Below are 22,831 nucleotides of genomic sequence, written 5' to 3' on the forward strand. Positions count from 1 at the left end.
AGGATCTAGCATTGCCACAAGCTGCGGTGTAGGTCCTGGATGAGGCTCAGATCTGGTGTTGCTGTGGCTGTAGCATAGGCTGGCAGCTGCAGTTACAGTCTGACCCTTAGCCGGGGAACCTCCATATGCCACAGGTGCAGCCCTGAAAAAAAAAAATCTTGGGAACGGAATCCTAGAATGTACATTTAAATTTTTTTTTTGTTATTATACAACTAGACAGTTGCTATTAAAAAAAATCAATACTTATCTATCATTAGCTTCTCATTAAACAAGATAGGACAAATATTTTCTTATATAAGCTCCCCTAAGTTTCTACACAATCCTTCAGGTTGTTATTTAGAAATCCTTTAGGTTGCTCTTAATTTCAGTTCCTGAGTCAGACATCCAGACGTTTCTGGTGATTCGAGAAGGAGCTAGAGCTAGGGATGTCAGTGGGACAGGCTTCTCCATGTTGACCTGGCATCCGGAAGTTGGCTAGAGTTGCCTCCCACACTCTGGGCTTACACACTGGTAGGTACCCTACGGTCTGATGGCTGATGGGGCCAGGAGGAGGCTCAGGACTATCAAGTGCTATGGTGGAAACGATGCTGCTGACCTCTCTTGGTGAGGGAGGCTCCACATGAGATGCCCTTACTGCCTCTGACTTGCTCTTAACTCTGTGAGTGGATTTCTGTTGAGCGTCTTCCATTGTCTCTCCAGACACCTGCCATCTTAGAGAGGAATCTGAATATCTAGACTATTTTGGGGGGCTGGTGCAGTCTTGGCTTCATGTTTATGAACTTTTGGGCATTTCGGTGGGAATCGAAGAAGGCAGAGGTCTTATTGTATGTCTTTCTGTATGTGAATGAATTTCTGGAAATAGTTCCTTGGTTCTTCAGGCAATGGGCATGAAGAGGAACTTTGAAAATTTTCAGTGTGAAGCTGAATGAATTTTGCAGCAGAGTCTGACAATTATGAAGCTTGCTCTTATTTCCCCTTATGGCCTTGCAAGGACGAACAAATCTAAAGTATGCAGAGCCTTCAAATTTTAGCAAAGTATAACCTAATATATAGAGAAAGTTAAACAATTTAAAAAGGTTTTCAGTGTGCAGATTTGTACTTATTTTCTAGGAAAAATAGTAAGTGATATTATCGCAGGGGCCAATAAAATTTTCACATCATGCCTAAAATAATAAAGTGACTTTTATCTTGAAAGAGAGGATATTAGTATTTCAAGAGACTCAAGAAAATGTCATCCATCCAGGGGTTGAAAATAAAATACTGCAGCTCTTTCAATTTCTCAAAGTTTTCTGTACTTTTACTTCTATTTTTTTTTTTTTTTTCTCATGGCATCAACATTTCTGGACCTTTTGCTGCGAGTTGTCGAAAAGCCATTTGGCTTTTCAGCTCAACTCGCAAACCCCAAACTCTTCTTACTTCCTTTCGGCTGCAATTTGAACACCTGCAAACGTGGCTAACTTCAAGCCAGAGTAAAAATGTTGTTTTGCTTTCATCCTTCTTGACGTTGTCCCAAGTCACAGCCCTGAGGGAGGGGAAATGCCAAATTGAGGGGAACGGCCAGGCTCAGGTCTGCTCTCTGAGCCATATGCCCCGGGTACGAACGGGGGTGGGGTGGGGGGAGACTTGGAAAGAAGGGGTGATAACTCAGCCGAGTCTAAAAAAGGAAAATGATAACAACCGTAGCAGGGCCAGCCATGGAAAACAGCCCCGATCGTGTGTGTGAACGAGTCAATCTGCTTCTGCTTCAGGGGGTGTCCTGGGTCTGGTTCAAAGGGAGCCTGCTCCCTGCCCTGTGTGCCTGTGAAAGTGGGTGGAACCTGGAGACTGGGCTCCGTCTCCATGTTTACTTAACAAGAGCCTGGCCCCCCAGAGGAACATGGAAAGGGCCAGGGGTCACAGGAGTGAATCCCAGGGACCTGAGTTGGTTGCAGTTTCACTACATGCAGCCCTGAAGCTCCTCTCTCTGCCTGGGGACTTTAGTTCACTTGCTTGGCCATGGTGGTTTCTCTAGACCACCCAGCTCTGCCCCACCCCAGCTTGTGCCCCCTCCTTCCCGTTCCTGCTGCCTCTGTACTTTCTGATCAGGATGTTTATGGATGGCCATGCTCATTCGGGAAAGGAAGAAAATGAGGCTTCAGTCCGGCTTCAGACCACCAAGCCTATAAATCCGGAGTCTGGATTAAAGTCCAGACCCAAGAGGCGCATGAAAAGACCCTCCTCATTGCTGATCGTCAGGGAAATCAAAACCACAATGAGCTCTCACTTCACACTTGTCAGGGCAGCTATCATCAAAAAGAACACAAATAGCAAATGCTGGCGAGGATGTGGCGAAAAGGGAACACGCCTCCTCTGTTGGTGGGCATGTAAATTGGTACAGCCGCTGTGGAGAGCAATAGGGAGGTTCCTCAAAAAACTGCAAGGAGAACCACCACCTGACCCAGCAATTCCACCCCCGGGGAATAAATCCCCCAAAACCAAGAGCACTAATTTGAAAAGATATACGCACCCCATGTTCATACCACCACTGTTTACAATTGCCAAGATACAGCAGCAAGCATCGGCAGATGGAGGGATAAAGAAGATGCGGTACATACATTCAATGGAATATCAGCCATAAAAAGAGATTGAAATGTTGCCATTTGCAGCAACATAGACAGATTTGGAGGGTGTTATGCTAAATGAAGTCAGTCAGACACAGAAATATAAATACTGTATGATACCACCTACACGTGGAATCAAAAATAGACAATAAGCTACCAAATATAACAGAAAAAAAGCAGATTCCCAGGTCTAGAGAAGAACTGAGTGGTCACCCGAGGAGGGAGGGAGGCAACCTAGGGATGAGACAGTGGAAGGAACAAACTCTCGGGGGTAAGACAGACTCAAGGATGTATTGTACAACCTAGGAATAGAGGCAATATGTTGTCAGAACGGTAAATGGGGAGTAACCTTTAAACTTGGATAAAAAAATGATAAAAACAAACGCTAAAAAAAGTCAAGGCCCAGGTAATGCTAACTTAGTATGACTCCCTGGCCTTTGCTTTCTTCCCTGATGTAGGTTATTGTTAAGGCCATTCACTGATTCATTCAACAAATATTCGCTGTTCAGTATCGGTGTCAGAAACTCTTCCAGGTGCTACAAAGACAGCAATGAACATCTCTCTCTCTCTCTCTCTTTTTTTTTTTTTTTTTTTTTTTTTGCGTGCCTTTTTGTCTTTTTAGGGCTACACCTGAGCCATATGGAGGTTCCCAGGCTAGGGGAAACCTAAGTAAACTGCGAACATTTCAAATATTCAAAAGTGTGCTGCAAAAAAGTACAAACAAAACAGAAGGTTGGGAAGCCCTGTTTTAGAACCTAGAAAAACGTACCTGCGGTGGGTGGGTCACTCTTGGCCAACTGTGCCGTTTAAACACATAAAAGGTTGGACCATTGCACTGAATGGATTATTTCTCTTTTTACGGTTCATTAGACAGGGACTTGGTTTATAAAACACTCTGCCTTTCACGATCCCACTTTATGTCCTCACCAACCTCCTGCAGAGGAAGTAACATGGGAATTGTTAGCATTTCATGAGTGAGAAAAATGAGAAAACGGGGATGGCGTGACTGACCCAGGGTCACACTGCTATTTAGTGACAACAGAGATGGAGCACGAATCCCAAACACCCACAAACCCATCCCTCCTCTCTGTTCTAGACTGATTTCTAAATGATGACAAAGCCACAGAGGAAGACATTTGCGCCAAACTGATGGTTTGCTGTGTAGAAAAATAGCGTTCCAATAAGTAGATATTTTTTATTATTTATTTATTTATTTATTTATTTATTATTATTATTTTTTTGTTTGCTCTACAGGGCCACACCTGAGGCCTATGGAAGTTCCCAGCCTGAGAGGTGAATCAGAGCTGTAGCTGCAGGCCTATGCCACAGCCACAGCAACTCGGGATCTGAGCCATGTCTGTGAACTACACCAGAACTCACGGCAATGCTGGATTCTTAACCCACTGAGTGAGGCCAGGGATCGAACCTGCATCCTCATGATACTAGCAGGGCTTGTTACTGCTGAGCCACATGGGAACTTCTGATTATTTCTATTTTAACCAATTATTAGCCCCACATCTGCACGGAAGACCCAAAGCAGCTCTAAAAATGTATTCTCTTAATGCAATTGGACCACCTTAAGTGTAGCCAGGCTTCACAGTTACCAATGTACGGACCTTTCTCTAGGGTGGCGGCAGAGGCTGGACTCTCAAGATCTGATCAAACAGGGAGGGGTGGGTGGAGGGTTGTGGTCAATATGAATACATTATCTGGGGTTCTATTCTTTACTTCTCATTAAGAAATAATCATTTCTGTTTGCAGTTTATTTTCTCAACTAGACTGACCTCTCCGAGGGTCATTTTAGAAACTTTCCAGCACTGCCCATTCTCTGGTGCAGCATTGTCCTATAGAACTTTCTAGGATGATGGAAATGTTCTCTGTCTGTCCTGCCCAGCACCCTAGCCACTAGCCATGTGTGGCCATGGAGTAGCTGAAAGTGACTGGTGCACCTGAAGGGCTGATTTTAAGAATGTATTTCATTTTAATTAATTAAAACACAAATAGTCATGTGTGGCCAGTGGTGGCTACTGTGTGATATGACAAGGGCAGCTCTAAGGATGCTAGGATCCCCTGCATCTCATTCTCACAGCTGCTGGTGTATCGGCAGCTGAGAGTCCTGCACTGAATCCTCTGGAAGTTGCTCTCAGCCAAAGAAAACCTCCTGGCCCAGGGTCATGTGACTTGCTGGGGCAGCCCCCACCCAATGACTGGTCACTGCGGGTATAAAGGTCTGTCCCTCTCACCCTGATTTGGGACAGCTCTGAAGGGCCATCCCAGCTCCAGGACTCCTTATGGAACCAGCGGATGCTTCTGTTGCAATTGTATCGTGGTTCAGTTCCTCTCCTGGCGGGTCTTTCTTGCTGTACCCCCCACACATGTTGATCCCAAGAGCACTCCCCAGTAAACCACTGTACACCAATATCCATCTCAAAGTCAACTTCTTGGGCTCCTGATCTGTGGCACATCCCTAGTTCTGCACATCTCAGGAAGTACCTGTTAAAAAAGAGAAATAAATACAATGTCGAATTTTAATAGCTTACATTTTATGGCACCCTGGACACAGTAACCCAAGGAAGAATACACAAACTCTTCTGAATGAAGGATTTGCTTCTACAAGTTGACGGAAGAGAATACTTTATGAATGTTACTGCAGTCTGAATTTTGTCACTTGCGCTTCCTCCCACCCCTGCTAGGTCTGTCTTTCCTTCCTTCTTTCCCTTATTCCACAAACATTAATTGTGCATCTCTTCTCTTCTAGACCCAAGGTCGCATCTGGGAAGCACGAAGATTTTTTTCTTTTCTTTTCTTTGTCTTTTTAGGGCTGCACCGGCAGCATATGGAGGTTCCCAGGCTAGAGGCTGAATCGGAGCTGTAGCTGCCGCCCCATGCCACAGCCACAGCCATGTCAGATCCAAGCCACATCTGTGACCTGCGCCACAGCTCATGGCAATGCCAGATGCTTAACCCACTGAATGAGGCCAGGGATCAAACCTGCATCCTCATGGTTAATAGTCAGATTCATTTCCACTGAGCCACAGTGGGAACTCCTGAAGATTTTCAAAGATGAAAATTCATTAGAATTTTTTGTCCTCAGGGATTCATTATGTAGTGGCAGAGTGAAAGATTTAGGCATTAGACAATCCAGCACCAAGAATGCTATGTTTATGGTACCATGGGGCAGGGGAAATGCAGAGGAAAGAGAGGCTGTTTTGTGCTGAGGTCAGGAAACTATACCCTGTGAGATATTTCAGCCTATCACCTGCTTTTGTATTACTCACAAGTTCAATTTTTTTTTTAATTCCATGTGGTTGAAAAATAATCAAAAGATAGCATTTTATGACACATGAAAATTATATGAAATTAAACCTTAAGCATCCATAAAACATGATAGGAACGTGGCCATCTCACATATTGACATGTTATCTATGGCTGATTTCACACCACAACAGCACAGCAGAGTAGTTGCAACAGAGACTGTATTTACTCGCAACATCTAAAATATTTATTCTGGCCCTTTATGGGAAAATTTTGCCAAGTGCTGGAACAGCGCAATCAAAGATGCCTTCCTGGGAGTTCCCACTGTGGTTCGGCGGTAATGAACCAGACTAGTATCCCTGAGGATGTGGGTTCCATCTCTGGCCTCGCTCAGAGGGTTAAGGATCTGGTGTGGCCTTGAACTGTGGTGTAGGTTGCAGACATGGCTCGGACCTGGCTGTGTTGTGGTGTAGGCTGGCAGCTGCAGCTCTGATTAGATCCCTAGCCTGGGAACCTCCATAGGCCATGGGTGCTGCCTTAAAAAGACCAAAAAAAAAAAAAAAAAAAAAAAGTAGGCCTTTCTGGAAAGAGCTTGCCACTGAACTTGGTTTTAAAGCATGCAGAGGAGTTTGCCAGGCAGAAAAGATCTAGTATTCGGCCATCCTGGTAGGAGAATTACCATGTGCAAAGGCAGAGAGGCAGGAAGTAGGAAAGAGTATGGTGAGTTTATAAAGAAGAAAAATCTCAGTGTGGGAGTTCCCGTCGTGACACAATGGAAGCGAATCCGACTAGGAACCATGAGGTTGTGGGTTCGATCCCTGGCCTTGCTCAGTGGGTTAAGGATCTGGCGTTGCCGTGAGCTGTGTGGTGTAGGTGGCAGATGCGGCTTGGATCCCACGTTGCTGTGGCTGTGGTGTAGGCCGGCGGCTATATAGCTCCGATTCAACCCCTAGCCTGGGAACCTCCATAGGCCTTGGGCATGGCCCTCAAAAAGACAAAAAAATAAAATAAAATCTCAGTGTGTTTGGGCCATTATGGGGAGTGGCTAGGGTGAGATTTTGATGTCCAGAGGAATCACGAATGAAAGACTTGGTCTTATGAAAGGACTTTGTCCTTTCCTTCCTAGAGAATGGGGAGTCATTGAAGAGTTTTAGGCGGAGGAGTAGCCTGGCGCATTTGAGTTTTAAGGAGATCATTCTGGTGGCCCATCGGAGGAGGTCTTAGAGGCGGCAAGATCAGCACAGGCAATGTGTCAACAGCACTGGGGCGCCAGAGCTTAACCCAGGGGCGCAAGGTGGGAAATCAAGTTGCCCTGGAGTGGGAGGAGTTCAGAAAGTTCATTTTGACAGAATGGGTCGGGGGGAGGCCAGGATGTGGGGCAGGAAGAGTTTACTGAGGGAGAGTGAATCAGAGGTGGACGGGAAGCTGGATGTGGCCAAGGGCAGATGAAGGTCATGGCTTGGAGGATTTGGGGTTCCACGAAGGGCGTTGTAGTGGCTGAAACAGAGGAGTGTCTGTGGAAACCGTGAACAATGGAGCCTCGGGAAGTGAGGAGGTGGGATGAAGGGTGGACCCAGGTTGGTTATGGTCGCAGTAATGAGGATAATATAATAATAACAGTCGAAGGTCAAAGGCGCTTCCTCTGAGACTGGCAAGGCGAGGGAGGAGCTGAGCATCCATCTCACTTTCATAATATGGGGCTGGAAGGAGTGAAAACGCAGCTTTGTTTGGGAGAAGCCGAGGTCAGCTGCTTCCAGAGGGGAAAGGGAGGTGGAGGCTGAGGCGGGATATTTTCCAAAGACAGGAACCAAGGTAAATATAGGAAGTAAAATATAGGAAAAAAATAAACATAGGAAATGGAACTTTAACACTACTTGGGCTCAAACAAAGGGGTGCCACGGTGACTTTGGTTGAGTTCCAGCTGGTCCTTAAGACAGCTGGGCTGGAACTCTCCGCCACGGGTGCCGCATCTCTAAGCCTGAGCCTGAGAGCTCAGGGGCCCCCTCTGCCTCCCTGATCTCTGCTGTAGCTTCATTTGGGGAGACAGACATAGGGAAAATATTTACCAACTTCATGACGAACACATGGACCTCCAGGGTGATTCCATCAGAAACTACACAAGACCCGAAATGCATTTCAAGGCCCCCAAAGCATCAGGGGAGGCTGTGGTTTGGGGCTCAGTTAGATGGTAGCGTCGGGGGGTAGGGTGGGCAGACACCCAGGATGGAGGGAGTCCTGAATAAGGACTTGTGTGGAGGAAGAAGGGGGAGTCTGAGCACCTTTTAACCCCCTTCTCACAGAGATGCAACAATGTTCTTATTAAGCAGTGGTCCATACCGTTGTCTCATTGACTCCTCCCCAGTAACAACTCTCCACCTTCTAAACACATATCAGCCCCTTGTACAGATGGAGAAACTGATACCAAGAGGAGGCCAAAGTACCTGAGTAAGTCGGAAAGCTGGATTCAAGCTGGAATGATGGAACTCAGGAGACCCGGCTTTTGTGGGGTGAGAAAATACCTTTCAGCTTTCAGCTGATGTGGACCCAAATACTCTTCATTTTCACTTCTCTATTTTTTTTTTTTTTTGGCTGCACCTGCAGCATGTGGAAGTTCCTGGGCCAGTGAGTGAACCTGCGCCACAGCAGTGACCTGAGCCACAGCAGTGACAACACCAGGTCCTTAACTCACTGGGCCACAAGGGAACTCCCATCTGCCTTTGTCTTGACTCTCTCCTTTTCATCCTTCCTGTCTCCTCCCCACAGTGGGCTTCCCTGACCACTCAGGCCAAAGGGTCTCTCAGCATCCTTGTTTGTTTCTTTCAAGGCACTAATTATAACTGTATGTGTTTATTAAGCCCTCCTTCCTTTTTATTTTGCCTGTCTTCTCCAGTAGAATGTAAGTTTGTTGCAGGCGAGGACTGTGTCTGTACCCTTCCCCCTTAGATCCTGGCACCAAGGAGGTGCTGGTACAGCATATAAATGATGACTATTTTGTGGAGGGAATGACCATCTCAGCTTCTGGGAAGTGGGGCCTGGCTGGAAGACTGGGGCTCCTAGGGCAGGCAAGATGGACAGGGTGGAGGGACTGTAGCAGGAGTGACACGAGGGTTTGTGAACGTGGAGAAGAGGATCTCCCCCTTTTCTATCATTTTCTGTATTTTAAGATGTTTGAGCGTGGCGGGGCTGGGGTGGAGCTGGTCTAGGAGAAATGGACCGGTTCTCGTGCGGTGCTGAGGAGCAGAGCTGGGTGGGGGATGCTTACAAATGCTTCCTGCACGTGCCTCTCTGATGGGCATGAACTTTGCAGACCTCATCTCATTTGCTCCTCCCAGCAATGCTCCAAGGAAAGGGCTCCAACTGAAAACTTCCATTTTAATAAGAGATGAAGTAGAGGCTCAAAGAGGGCAGGTTGAAGTCCCACACCATGCAAGGCGGAGGTGGGATTCTAACTCAGGTTCGTCAAACTCCAAGACTTTCCCCTAGTGATTAGGAATACAGGCTCTTCAGACAGACTGCCTGGCTTCATATCCCTGATTCATCTGCTAGCTGTGTAAGAAAGTTGCCTAACTTTTCTGTGCATTGTTTTTTTTTCATCTAAAAAATTAGTATAATATTAATGTCTAGTTGACAGGGTGGTTTTTTTTGTTTTTATTTTTTGTGGGTTTTTTTTTTTTTTTTTTTTTTTTTGTCTTTTTAGGCCTACGCCTGTGACATATGGAAGTTTCCAGGCTGGGGGTTGAATCGGAGCTACAGCTGCTGGCCTCCATCACAGCCTCAGCAACAAGGATGGGATCTGATCCATGTCCACAACCTACACCACAGCTCACGGCAATGCTGGATCATTAACCCATTGAGCGAGGCCAGGGATCGAACCCATGTCCTCATGGATCCTAGTCGGGTTCATCACTGCTGTGCCACCATGGAACTCCTCTACCTTCTAAGGTTTTATGAGGACTAAATGGGTCAATATGGATCAGGCAAAGACCCAGAACAATAGCTTGCACTCTTGTATATGAGTCTTTCATCAGCAGCATCACCACGATCGCTGTGGTTTTACTGGGCTTCCTTCGTCCGATGCTGAGGTTGTGCAGAAGCTGTGAATGGCTAGGAAGGGGGACCATCCAGGAAGAGCGGAGTGAATGTTCCACCTTAGAGGATCCTGGCAGCAGCGAGCAAGAGCGCTAACTGGTTCTTCTGAGAAGTCTCTCTCTCCTGCACTGTTTCTTTCAAAGGCTAAGAGGTTTCCTTTCAGGTTTCCTGAGTTTCTATGTAATCGTTGTGACCTTGCTTTCCTTTCATCTCTTACTTCTGGTGGAAAAAGAAAGTAATGAGATGAAGACTTTATTAGGAAATGAACACTTCAAAATAACAGTTAGGGGTAGCGCCTCGGTGAGAGGCTTGGAGGTGCCCCGAGGGATATCAAGAGCCAGGCTGCAGCTGTGCCCTCAGCTCCAATGCAGGTGTCTCAGGCTGATCCTTTAGTGGAGACTAGGGTCCCTTTAGGGGTGTTAGAGACGAAAGGGGAAGCTGTGCGATCGGGGACCCCAACACATCCATCTGCAAAGGGTCTTTGAAAAAGTAACACTGGAGTGCCCACTGTGGCTCAGTGGGTTAAGAACCCGACACGGTGTCTGTGAGGAGGATGCGGATTTGATCCCTGGACTCACTCAGTGGGTTAAAAGATCTGGTGTTACTGCAAGCTGTAGCATAGGCCACAGATGTGGCTCGGATCCAGTGTTGCTGTGGCTGTGGCGTAGGCCGGCAGCTGTGGCTCTGATTCAACCTTTAGTCCAGGAACTTCCATACACTGTGGGTGAAGCCTTAAAAAGAAAGAAAAACCCAAAGGGGGAAGAAAAAGGGAAAAAAAGGAGAGGTAATACTTTATATCAATTATGGAGCACTGTAGGTGTTTGTGACCAGCCACACAGGATTCTTTTTCTTTGCCTCAATGAACTGTAACCGTGTGTTTCTATTTGGGGCATAACTAAGCTATTGCACAGTGAGCTAATGGTTCTTGGGAGGTTGAAACACATTCCTTTGATTTGGGCCTAAAGAAGGGGATGTCGCTAGGATTCTTGAGGGTCCATGCACCCATCCCTGCCAGGTCTCTGTTCAGGATGCCAAGTCCTCTCTTTATGTTGGTCCCCACTTGGGCTGGAGCTTCCTATATTAGCCATGCACAGAGATCTGTGTCCCTACTCTGCGGCAAGCGCCGTGACCAAAAAAGTTGGCCTCCAGAATTGGCCAAAGAGCAAGGTAGGAATCATACTGATCACTCAGCTTTCTCATCTGAGCTTTGGACTCTGTATTTCTCTGATCTCAGGACATCCTAAATCATCTTCTCTGGGGAACCTGGATTGGCAAGTGATGAGAGAATGCTGATATCCCTACAAGCCAGCTTGACTTCTAGAACCTTCCAAAGCCCGGGATCCAAGTTCTGTTGTAATCCATCAATGCAGGAAAGAATTTTATGGTTTGCTTAAGAAGAAGCAAACTTGATGTGGAAACACACATTTGGAGGGATTTTGGAGAGATGTGCTCGGGTCAGCCTAGAAAGTCAGACATTGGAAAACGTGAAGTGCCCATGGGTGGCAAGACCCAGGTGAGTTCTTCAGAAAATAGAATGGGTGGAGACATGGGACACAGTTCTGAATTTGACAGCATGGCAATAAAATTCCTGTATCTGGACCCTGATCTCTCTATGAAAATATTCCCTCCTTGATTTCCACATGCTCTCCCCACTCAGGAAAAGGGAACTGACAACTCCTTGGGAAAACAGGAGAGATCCTGATATTCTATTCTGGCAAAAATGGCTAATTAAATGAAGTTCAAAAAGACAGTTAAGTTCATGTAAGAAACGGCTATGAAATGCATAGTGCAGTGCTGCACCCCACCGGAAGGGCTCGATAAATGCCAGCTGTCAGTTTTTATTAGATGAGAAATGGTGGGCACAGAGTAACCACTCAATATATGTCCTTTTCCATCCTTTTGGGAATCGGGTATATAAAGATTCTGAATCAAGTTTAACTACGGATACTCTTATAGCATCAAAATGGGAGCAATGGGAAGTATCTGTCTGCCCAGATCTCAAAACTCAAAGTTGGCAATCGAGACTCTCTTGTTATTCCTCTTAGCATAACCAGAGATTGTAACTGAATAGGTCTGGGCTGGGACCTGAGATTTTGCATTTCTAATAACCTTCCAGGTGTCGCTCTGCTGCTCTGGTTAGGGGACCGCAGTGTTTGCCTAGCAGGGATTTAGGTCGATTGCACCGAAAGCCAGCTGGTTGGTCTTTGTATGCATCACAGTCAAAGGTAGCTCAAAGAAAGGCAGCTCAAGGCATTGAAAAGGAATTCTCATTCGGACTCTTGTTTCTCAAGGAACATTTAAAAGAAGGTTGAATTCATGAGCAACACCTTCAGAGCAACAGTTCTCAAAAGCAATTCTCTCACCCCTGTAGCCAAGCTGAGATTTTTCATTCAAGTCCTTCAATCCTTCTCGGAGAAATCTGTCCTGCCCTCTTTCCCCCTTCTCGCTCTTTCCTCTGCCTCCCCAAATTCTAGGACCTAGGCTGGTAAGAGAAAGTTCTCCCAGAGGGAGAAGTGAAGGGCGGAGCTGGTAAGGCAGGTAACAGTCCAAGTTGATAAACCTCGTCTCTTTCAAACCTATGAATATTTCACATCTAAACTCCAAGGGGAAACTTCACTAATCCAAAGTGACCAGCAACCACTCAAGAGAATGTTTCTTTTTTAAATAATTTAACTTTTTATGGTAGAAAAGCAAGGACAGGGGTGTTTGGAGTAGCTCCATTAACCTGTAATTTTTCCTATGATGCCACTGAAATTGGAAGTGTTGTTACTCCTAAAAGTCCACTTGACACAAACCTGTTGATTCTACCATTTTATACTATTTGCAGCTCTTCATCTAGGTTTATTTTTGCTTTGGGCCAGAAAGAGTTGTATTAATACAGTCTGTACACTATATTGTATTTTATATGTTATACATAATGTATTATTAGAGTCTTAAACATACCTTTGAATTTTGGTGCTGGGATTAAGAGGCAGGAATGGTACTGGAGCAGAGTCTGGGGTCAGAAGAATTTAGTAAAGTTGGGTTAAGTCAAGGGGTCAGGGGTGGTGGCCACCTGCTCAGAAGCATTGGTCTCAAAACATATTGACCAGTGTAGCCTCCATGTCCCCCATTTCATAATCTCACACCTGGACCTGTGAGCCATCAGCTGCTCCCCCGATTATGGATAAAGGGACTTGGCCAGACTGCAGGCAGAACAAGACACAGGGGTCTCTACTGAAGGTGAGAGCCGGGTCCATCTCAGAGCCTTCCTCCCAGAGGGCTGAATCACTTCTGTCATGATCACATCTGCCTGCTGCAGCCAGGCCAGGTCCTGCTCATGGGTGAGGCGGGGGCCCCCAGCTGCCTCTTCTCTATTCTGTAGACTATATGTATAAAATATGTCTGTTCTGTATATAATACATAGATACTATACATACATTCTCTAGAATACGTATAGGCGGCTGTGTATGTTTTAGTCTGCTTTAGCATAATATAGTAAGAATACATATTATGTATTTAGTGTGTATGCGTGTATATATATGTATACACACACATGTATGTATACAATATACATGCGCAATTCAGCGTGTATCTTATATATTGAGCAGATATATGATGAAACACTAAAACACACAAGCTTCCTGTGCACGTGTGTCATTTTGCCCAAAGCTGTTCTCTAAACAGCCTAAGGTGCTTAGACCCTCCTCCAGGAACTCTATAACAATGGACGGACAGAATTTAGTAGAAGAATACCCCAGCTTCTCTTCTCAGTGGGACAAGTCATTTTTTTTTTCAGTGGATTCCCAGTGGGACTGAGCCCTGGTGCCCCCAGAGGTAACTGGCTGATTATCACACCTTCTGTCTGCTTTCCTTCCTCCCCCACGGCCTCGCTGTGCTGTCTGGATTCCCAGATAACCAGCGCCCATCCATCCTTAGGGTCTGTTTTTAGGGGAATTCAAACAAAGCCTGTACACCACAGATAATCCCCACACGTAACTTAGCCAAATTTGGCAAAAATCTATCCAGACATATTTTTTTTTTTTAAAATCACGTGTTTCAGAGAGATGCTTCTCTTTATCTGGATCTGTCCTATTTGCATACACGTTATCAGATTGATCTACATCTCCATTAAGTGTTCTTGACATGAAATAATTGAAAAATAATTTCTGTGCTCACTTCCGACTTTCAACTTTCAGGAGACTTTGAGTCTAATACATTTTCAGGCGCTTTGTGTGACATCTCATTCTTTTTTTCCTTTTAACTTTTTATTTGGCTCAATACTCCGTCTGTCCCATATGGTGAGTGCATGTAGCATCCCACTGGTAGAAACGGCTTCTTTTTATTTGAGTTGTTCCCTGAAAATTTATTGTCAGAACATTTCTTTGGAGTTAGCGCATTCCTTTAGGGGGTTAAGTGTAGGTGGTGGGCTGTTGAAAGAATCCTACTTGTGGCTCATCCTGGATGAAGTTATTTTCTTAGATATCTAGTCTGGCTTTGAATACATAGTTGATGCTAAACAAATGCTAATTAATAATAACCTAATAGAAAATGGATTTAGGGCAAACAAATGCAATGCATAATGACATCCTAGATTTTTCAAATAACATTCATCACATTTATTTTCGTCTTCTCAAATTCAAGCCAATATTTCAAGTCAGTTCTGTGGAAAAAAGGATGTTAGATTTGGGCCTTTTTTTTCCCCAGAATGTTCCATTCTGTAGATGCTTGTAGTTTCTGGGCCCAGGCAGAGGTAGCTGTGTGCAATGGGGAAGGTATAGGATGTAATGGAAGGTAGCTCTGCAAGCATGGGGTCCTTTCTTCCCCAGAGAGGATGCTCATTGGAATTTAGTGCACCATCCAGGAAATTGTGTCGTTCTAAGAGAATATAAAGGTTTTATTTAATTAATAGGATGGATGAATCCGCAGACTTCCTAGTTTATAACCTGGACAGGGGCCAAGACCAGAGTCAATAAGAAGGCAAATGTGGTGTCAATACCTACTTCCCCTTAGTAACTCCTTATTCCCCACTGATTCTCTTCTTTCCATAGAGACCATTTAGACTCGGACACCACGTGTCCTGCATCCACTCTCCCTCCCAGCCAATTCTACTGATTCTGGACCTGCTGGATCTTTTAGCCGCTGTGCATGCATGGTCTCTACATATCATGGAATATCTTTCTGCCAAAAAAGGAAGGACATCCTGCCCTGTGTGATAAGAGGGATGAATAACATAGAGGACCTCATGTTAAGTGAAATGAGCCAGTGACGAAAGGACACATACTGCCTGATTCCACTTACATGAGGGAAATAAAAGAGTCCAATACATATAAACAGAAGGTAGAATTGCCTGGATCTGGGAAAAGGGAATGTGGAGATTTTGTTGTTTAGCAGGTATAAAGTTTATTTACATAAGATCAGGAAGGTCTAGACATCTGCTCTATATCCCTGTGCCTTAGTGAGCATCGCTCCATGGTGGTTATCAACCTTGTCAAGAGGATAGTTCTCATGTGAAGGGTTCTGATCATAATAATTAAAAATAAAAGAGGGAGTTCCTGTTGTGGCTCAGTGGATTAAGAACCCGACTAGTATCCATGAGGATGTGGGTCGGATCCCTGGCCTTGCTTAATGGGTTAAAGATCCAGCTTTGCCGAGAGCCGTGATGGAGGTTGCAGATGTGGCTCCGATCTGGCGTTGCTGTGGCTGCGGTGTAGGCTGGCAGTTGCGGCTCCAATTTGACCTCTAGCCTGGGAACTTCCATATGCCACAGGTGCAGCCCTAAAAAGCAAACAAAACAAAACAAAACAAAAAAAACCAACTCATCAAGTTCTTTGCTGTGTTTCAGTTTACTTCTCTACTTCTCTGGGAACAGAAATTGTGCCAACTCAGTGTCATTGTGGGAACTGCGTGTAATCATGATTATCGGATGTCTGGCACGTTCCTGGCTGTAAGCAAACATCCGTTTTATGCCCATCAGAAGGGTGTGCATAGCATAATGGTGAGTTATGAGTCCGAGTCTGAATTCTGTCTCTGTCACCTGCTGCCTGTGCAATTTGGGGGACGTTATTTAACCTTTCCGTACCTCTGTTTCACCATCAGTTAAATGGGGGCAATCAGAGGGTCGAATATATAGAATTGCTGTGAAAATCAAATGAGACGCAGGGCATGCAAGTGCTTCATGAATGTTAACCTTATTGTTGTTATTATTATTATTAGTTTCCTAGGAACATAAACAATCTCTCTTCGAGATCTCTTGATTCAGTTCTGTTATTTTAATGGTTCTTCCTTCCCAGGTGGGAAAACGAGTCCTCATTGCTAACCTTACTAAGGAAAATGCTGATCTCCCAAAATAGTTATTGAGCAGTAATTTTCAAAATACATAGTAAACCCAAGCTATACATGAAAGGCTCTTAAAGTAGGTCATTGCCACGGGGCTGCTTAGAGAGGGTGATTTATCTCTGGGGGGGATTATTAATTAAACAAAAGAGGGTCTGTGTTGTTGAAAAATGCCTCTGCCACAAAGGAACTGTGCGTGAAGAGACAGAAAGGAATTGTGGTTACAGGTATCTATCTATCTGTCTATCTATCTGTCTACCTACCTATCTTTTCTTTCTTTCTCTTTCTTTCTTTCTTAGATTATGCATTAAACAGATTATTTTTCTGATAATTATTTTCTTCTCTTTATTTTACTTAGATTGTCATTTTCTTTCTTCTTTTAGATTATGCATTAAACAGATTTTTTTTCCTTTATTTAACACTTTGGAAATGTTTATGGATCTCTGTTTTTTATTTATTTGTTTTTTTTTTTTTTTTTTCTTTTTACGGCTGTGCCTGCTGCATATGGAAGTTCTCAGGCTAGAGGTCAAATTGGAGCTGCAGCTGCCGGCCTTGCCACAGCCACAGCCGCATCCATGACCTGTACCACACCTCGCAGCAATGCTGGATCCTTAACCCGCTGAGCAAGGCCAGGGATTGAACCTGCATCCTCAAGGAGACTAGTTGTGTTCTTAACCTGCCGAACCACAACGGGAACTCCATAGATCTCTGTTTTGAATTTGGACTTCTTTGGCAAAGTTGCTGTAAAGGGAATAATTTGGGCACATGAAACCACCGTGTCAATAAGGGATCAACATTTGTTTCTAAGGAAGAACAATGGAAAACACTGATCTGTGTGTGTGAGGTATGTGTGTACAGTGTGTGCTGGTTCTTTAAAGATGTATGACCCCTGGATAGCTTTCCACATAGGGGTTCTTCTGAGGAGCTCAGGAAGGACAGGGGTGCAGAGGTGTATCTGTCAGTAGGTGAGATACCTCTTGCTTGATGTTTAATGTCATCATCTTCAAGGCCTCCCTGCCCCCACTTCAAGGTCTGCTGCCCCCACTTCTCAGTCTGCAGCCCCCACAGCAGTGGCCTCTTCACCGTTGCAGTCTCAGGCGTTCTTTTTCCTCTGACTTCACTCATCGCAAACATAGCCTTCTTAATTTTGTCCTCTGTTAAAGATGCAAATATCATTATTGATTTTTTCTTGTTATAAAAATAAGGCATGATTCAAGGAGTTCCTTATATACTTTAGAAACTAACCCCTTATCGGACATAGGGTTTGCAAATATTTTCTCCCATTCCATTGGTTACCTTTCCATCCTGTGGTTTCCTTTGCCATGCAGAAGCTTAGTTTGATGGAGTATTCGTTGTTTTTGTTGCCTTGCTCAGCTAAAGACTTAAGTCATTTCTCTAAAGACCGACATGCTAATGGCCAAGAGTATGAAGGAAGAAGTGCCGCTAAGCCTCAGAGAAATGCAAATCTAAACCATAATGAGATCCTCTCATACCTGTCACGATGATTATAAACAAAAAGCAAAAGGTTATAAGTATTGGGGAGCATGTGGAGAAATTTAAACATTTGCACACTGTTTGTGGGGATGTGCAATGGTGCAGCTGTTATGGAAAACAGAATGGAAGTTCCCTGAAAATTAAACATAGAACTACCATAAGATTCAGCAACCCCACTTCTGGGCATTTATCTGAAAGAATTGAAATTAGGATCTTGAAAGGATAGAAGCAGTCGTAGGTTTATTGCAAAATCATTCACAGTAGCCAAGATGCGGAAACAACTTAATATCCAATGGCAGATCTGTAGATAAGGAAAATGTGTTATATACATACAGTGGAATACTATTCAGTCTTAAAAAAGAGGAAAATTATGCAATATAAGGCAGCATGGATAAACCTTAAGAATATTGTGATGAGGGAAATAAGCCAGTTAGAAGGACAAATACTGCATGATTCCACTTACAGTAGGCATGTCAAATAGTCAAATCCATAGAATCAAAAATGGGTTAGTGATTGCCAGGGGCTGGAAGGAAGGGGAAATGGGAAGTTACTAATCAACAAACATACAGTTTAAGTTATGCAAGATAAAGGAGCTCTACAGATCTTCTGCACAACATTGTATCCATAGTCAGCAACAATGAACGATTAAATTTGGTTGAGGGCAGAGCCCATGTTAAATATTCTAACTACATTTTTTTCTTTTTGCTTTTTAGGGCCACACTCACAGCATATGGAAGTTCTCAGGCTAGGGGTCTAATCTGAGCTGCAGCTGCCGGCCTACACCACAGCCACAACAATGCAGGTTCTGAGCTGCATCTGCCACCTACACCACAGTTCACAGCCAAATCTTTAACCCACGGAGTGAGGCCAGGGATCGAACCTGTGTCCTCATGGATACTAGTCAGGTTCATTACGCCTGAGCCACGATGGCAATGCCCACAATTAAATAAAATTTAAGGAGAACTAAAAAAGGGCCTAATTGTGAAATTTTAAATGCGGATATGTAAAAATAATCACATCTAACAGCCATAAGTACTATTAATATTTTGGGGTATAGCCTCCCAGAGTTTTCTTTTGCCTGTGCCCACATATACTGTCACACACACGCAGAATCTTTAATTTCCTCTATCTCTTCTTGCCCCAGTATTATTACATCTCCATGTCAATATCTATAGCTCTATTGCATTTATTTCAAAAGCTACATAATTTTTTTGAATGCAATAATTTATTTGACATCTTATAGGTAAACCTCCAGGTTTTTTCCATTTTTTCTGTTAGAAACAACCCTCATGCGAATATCCATGTATGAACATCTTTATGCAATTGCCTGATCATTACCTTAGAATGAGGTCCCAGAAGGTTGATGGCTGGCGTTAGATGTATGAACATTTAATTTTGACTCATATTGGTAAGTTGTGCTTCAGAAAGATTGTTCAAAGTCATATTTCCACCATAATTAGAAGTGCACATTTCCCAGTATCCTCAGCAATAGTGGATAATAATTGATCCTTTTATTCTTTGACTATTTGACGGGCACAAAAACTATGCTGCTGTTTAAATTTGCATTTCTTTGACTGTTGCTGAGATGGAGAATTTTTCCTCTGTGTCTTGCCCTTGAATATCTTTGGGAATTGCCTGTTGATGCTCTTTCCCATGTTTTCTATTTGAATGTTCATTTAAAAATTGATTTGTATAATCTCTTTATTGATTAAGAATATTAATTATTTTTCTGTCATAAATCTTGTACATACTTCTCTAAGTTTCATGTAACATTTTATTTTTGAGCATGGTCCATATGAACCTTTAATTTCTCATGATCAAATTTGTGAATCTTTATGATTTTTGGGTCTGATGCTAAACTAGAAATGGGTATCGCCACCCCATGACAATATAATTAAATGTGCATAAATCCAATATTTCATATGTGGAACAAACATAAAGCTCACTGGAAAAACCAAAGTCTAGGATGTCTGGATAAAGGCATGTAGAGGAATATAAGGCAGTGGGTCCAAAGTTGAAGATTTTTGTATCACATGTCAGTATTTACATTTGTCAAAATATTCACCATGCCATAAACTGGACAGCCAAGTAGACAAAATGACTTGGCCAGTTGATATTAGCCAGCCTTGATCATTGGCCATCTTGGAACTGGCACATATGTGTACAAGGGCTCATGAGGGCAGGGGTGGAAGCTGCAAAGGGGCTTGGCAGTCTGAACTCCCACTTACTAAGGCTCATCTTGTTCATGCTCTGTCTGAATGCCCAACATATCAGCAGTCTGAATGCCCAACACTGAGCCCTTATTTTGGCACTATTCTTGATGGATTCCAGCAAACCACGTGGTGCAAGAATATTCCCATGACCATGTGATCTACTGATCACATACCACACCACCCAGAATTAGTAACTATACTTATCCCCTTCTATCATAGAAGGAACAAAAGTTCGTAGTAACATGAATAGGTTCTTATTCCCTCTAGGTTATCTTGCCCACAGAGCTTCAGGCAGCACTATTATTCTGGACATTAGTGAATGTCTGATCCACAAGCATGATATTATCTTCCTCATAAAACTGAAGCTTAGAAAGATTCTATAACTTGCCCAAGGCTACACATCCAGAATGTTTGAGAACTGCAATTTCAACCCAAATCCAGGGTCTCCAAAGTCCATTCTTGCTCTAGGGGGGTCAGTGTAGTTTCCTGAAGGAAACACAGGGACTCAAGTCTGGAGGACTTGGTTTGGCCATCGTAGAACCCAAACTGCAGAGACAGAGTCCTGTGAGACATGGGAGCACCTTGGGAAAAGCCTCCACAATTGCTTCATTCAAAGCACAACAGAACAATAAATGACATCTTCTCTCACTACATCAGGTATCTCACATTTCAGGTGTGGTGCCGAGACTGGTGGATGATAGGGAAAAGTCTTTACTACGACCGGCTCAGTCCAGCTCCAAAGCTTCCAATCTCCTTTTTCAGGACCAGTCCTCATCTGAAAAAAGAAGTTGCCATTGAAACAAGACCAAGGTGTCATTGTGTGGATGAGTCCATCACCAAATCTCACTCGTCCCTTCCCTCTAACCTCTGATGCCCACGTCTTAGAAATAGCTGTCTGTACTGGACCATCTTTCTCTTTCTCAGGCCTGTTGAGTCATCTGCCTTGATTTCCTTTATCTCATGATAGGCCTGTATTAGACAGGGCTTTTTAGGGCTGCACCTACAACATATGGGCACGTGGACGTTCCCAGGCTGGAATCAAATCGGAGCTGCAGCTGCCAGATCTGAGCTGCATCTGCAACCCACACCACAGCTCATGGCAACACCAGAGCCTTAAACCCAATGAGTGAGGCCAGGGATTGAACCTGAATTCTCATGGATGCTAGTCGGGTTTGTTATGGCTGAATCACAGCAAGAACTCTGACAGGGCTCTTTTTATGGTAAGCGATAAAAAAGAAACTGAGTTTAGACTATCAGTGTATGTAAACGGTTTTTCAACCAGGCCTAGAGTCAGTAGGAATGAGTGTCTTGAACGTCTCCAGGACTCCAAACTTGCATTGCTTTTCTATGCGTCTTTGTTTATCAGCATTATTTTTTTCAGATTGGCTTCCTCCATTTGGCTGGAATCACAATCCTCGGTAGTTCTCATGCCTTCATCTTATATCTCTGTTATTCTCAGTTCCAATTTGAAAGTCTCGAGGATGGTGCTGTTTGGGAGGGCTTGATGAGAGGACCCACCCTGGACCAATGAAACACAGCCATGTAGGTGGAGTCCTATGATTGGCAGCTCTCCTGCAATCAATGGTTGCAATGTGGGGAGTAGCAACTGTCCAAAAGAAGGAGGATGTTGTTAGCATCCCAGGGGAAGGAACGTTGAGCAGACAAGACAATGACACCCACAGTGGTGGCCTGGTGATGTGCAATGAGTAAGCAGAATTGACAATGTTGTAAGCTCCTGCTAAATAATTATATTCTTTTTCTTTTCAAGGAAACATTAATTTTGGAGCACAGTGAAAGATAGCTTTGCTCACCTTTGCACTTCCCGTGATGATTAATACCATGCCTTAAACTGGAGAGAGAAACAGAAAGAGGGAAACCAGCAGGTGATGGCTTCCTCCATTGGAATAATGACATTTATTCTAACCATCAGTTCCTTACTGGACATCTTTGGGTGATCCTTGGTTGCACTTGCCTCCTCTTGCTCTGTCAGAAAAAGAGTAAATAGGATTGTTCACATGCTCCTTTAGCCTATAGGTCTCTGAAGCTGCTTATGCATTGCATCATGGGTAAAATTTAGGCTAAAGATAATTGTAAATATGGTATTGATATTAACTGATGTTTTCCCAACATTGCAATAATGCTTGTTTTGTTTGTTGGAGAGTTTATTACTTTTTGATCAATAGAATGTGAGATTTGTGGGGGAAATTAGCATAGTGAATAACAATTAGGCAAAAAATCAATGGCATTCAGACAAATATGGGACTTGGAAAAGTCCCACAGGCACATCAACCTTCACGCGTGCGCACACACACACACACACACACACTATACACACACACTTTTAAAACTGTGATGCATCTCATTTACAATTCTAAAGCATGGGGTAGGGGTGAAAGGTATGTGTGGCCCCTATGACTAGAAAAGGATACAAAAGAACTTATTCGTAAAACTCATATATTTCAAAATCAAATTTAGGGTTACCAAAGGGGAAACTGTGGAGGAGAGCGATAAACTGGGAGGATGGGATTAACACATACATGCTACTATAAATAAAATAGGTAACTAACAAGGACCTACTGTATAGCACAAGGACTGCTACTCTATATTCTGTAATAACCTGTATATACATATATATATATATATGTAGAGAGAGAGAGAGAGAGTTCACTTTGCTGTAAACCTGAAGCTAATACAACATTGTATATCAACTACACCCCCAATAAAATAAAAACAGAAAAGGGGGAGTTTCTTTGTGGTTCAGGGGATTAAAGACCCAGCATTGTCACTGCTGTGGCTCCAGTCTCTGCTGTGGCACGGGTTCGACCTCTGGCCGGCAGACTTCCACATGTCATGGGTGGGACAGGA

The sequence above is a fragment of the Sus scrofa genome, chromosome 17 (genome assembly GCF_000003025.6).
Source record: "Sus scrofa isolate TJ Tabasco breed Duroc chromosome 17, Sscrofa11.1, whole genome shotgun sequence".
NCBI lineage: Eukaryota > Metazoa > Chordata > Mammalia > Artiodactyla > Suidae > Sus > Sus scrofa.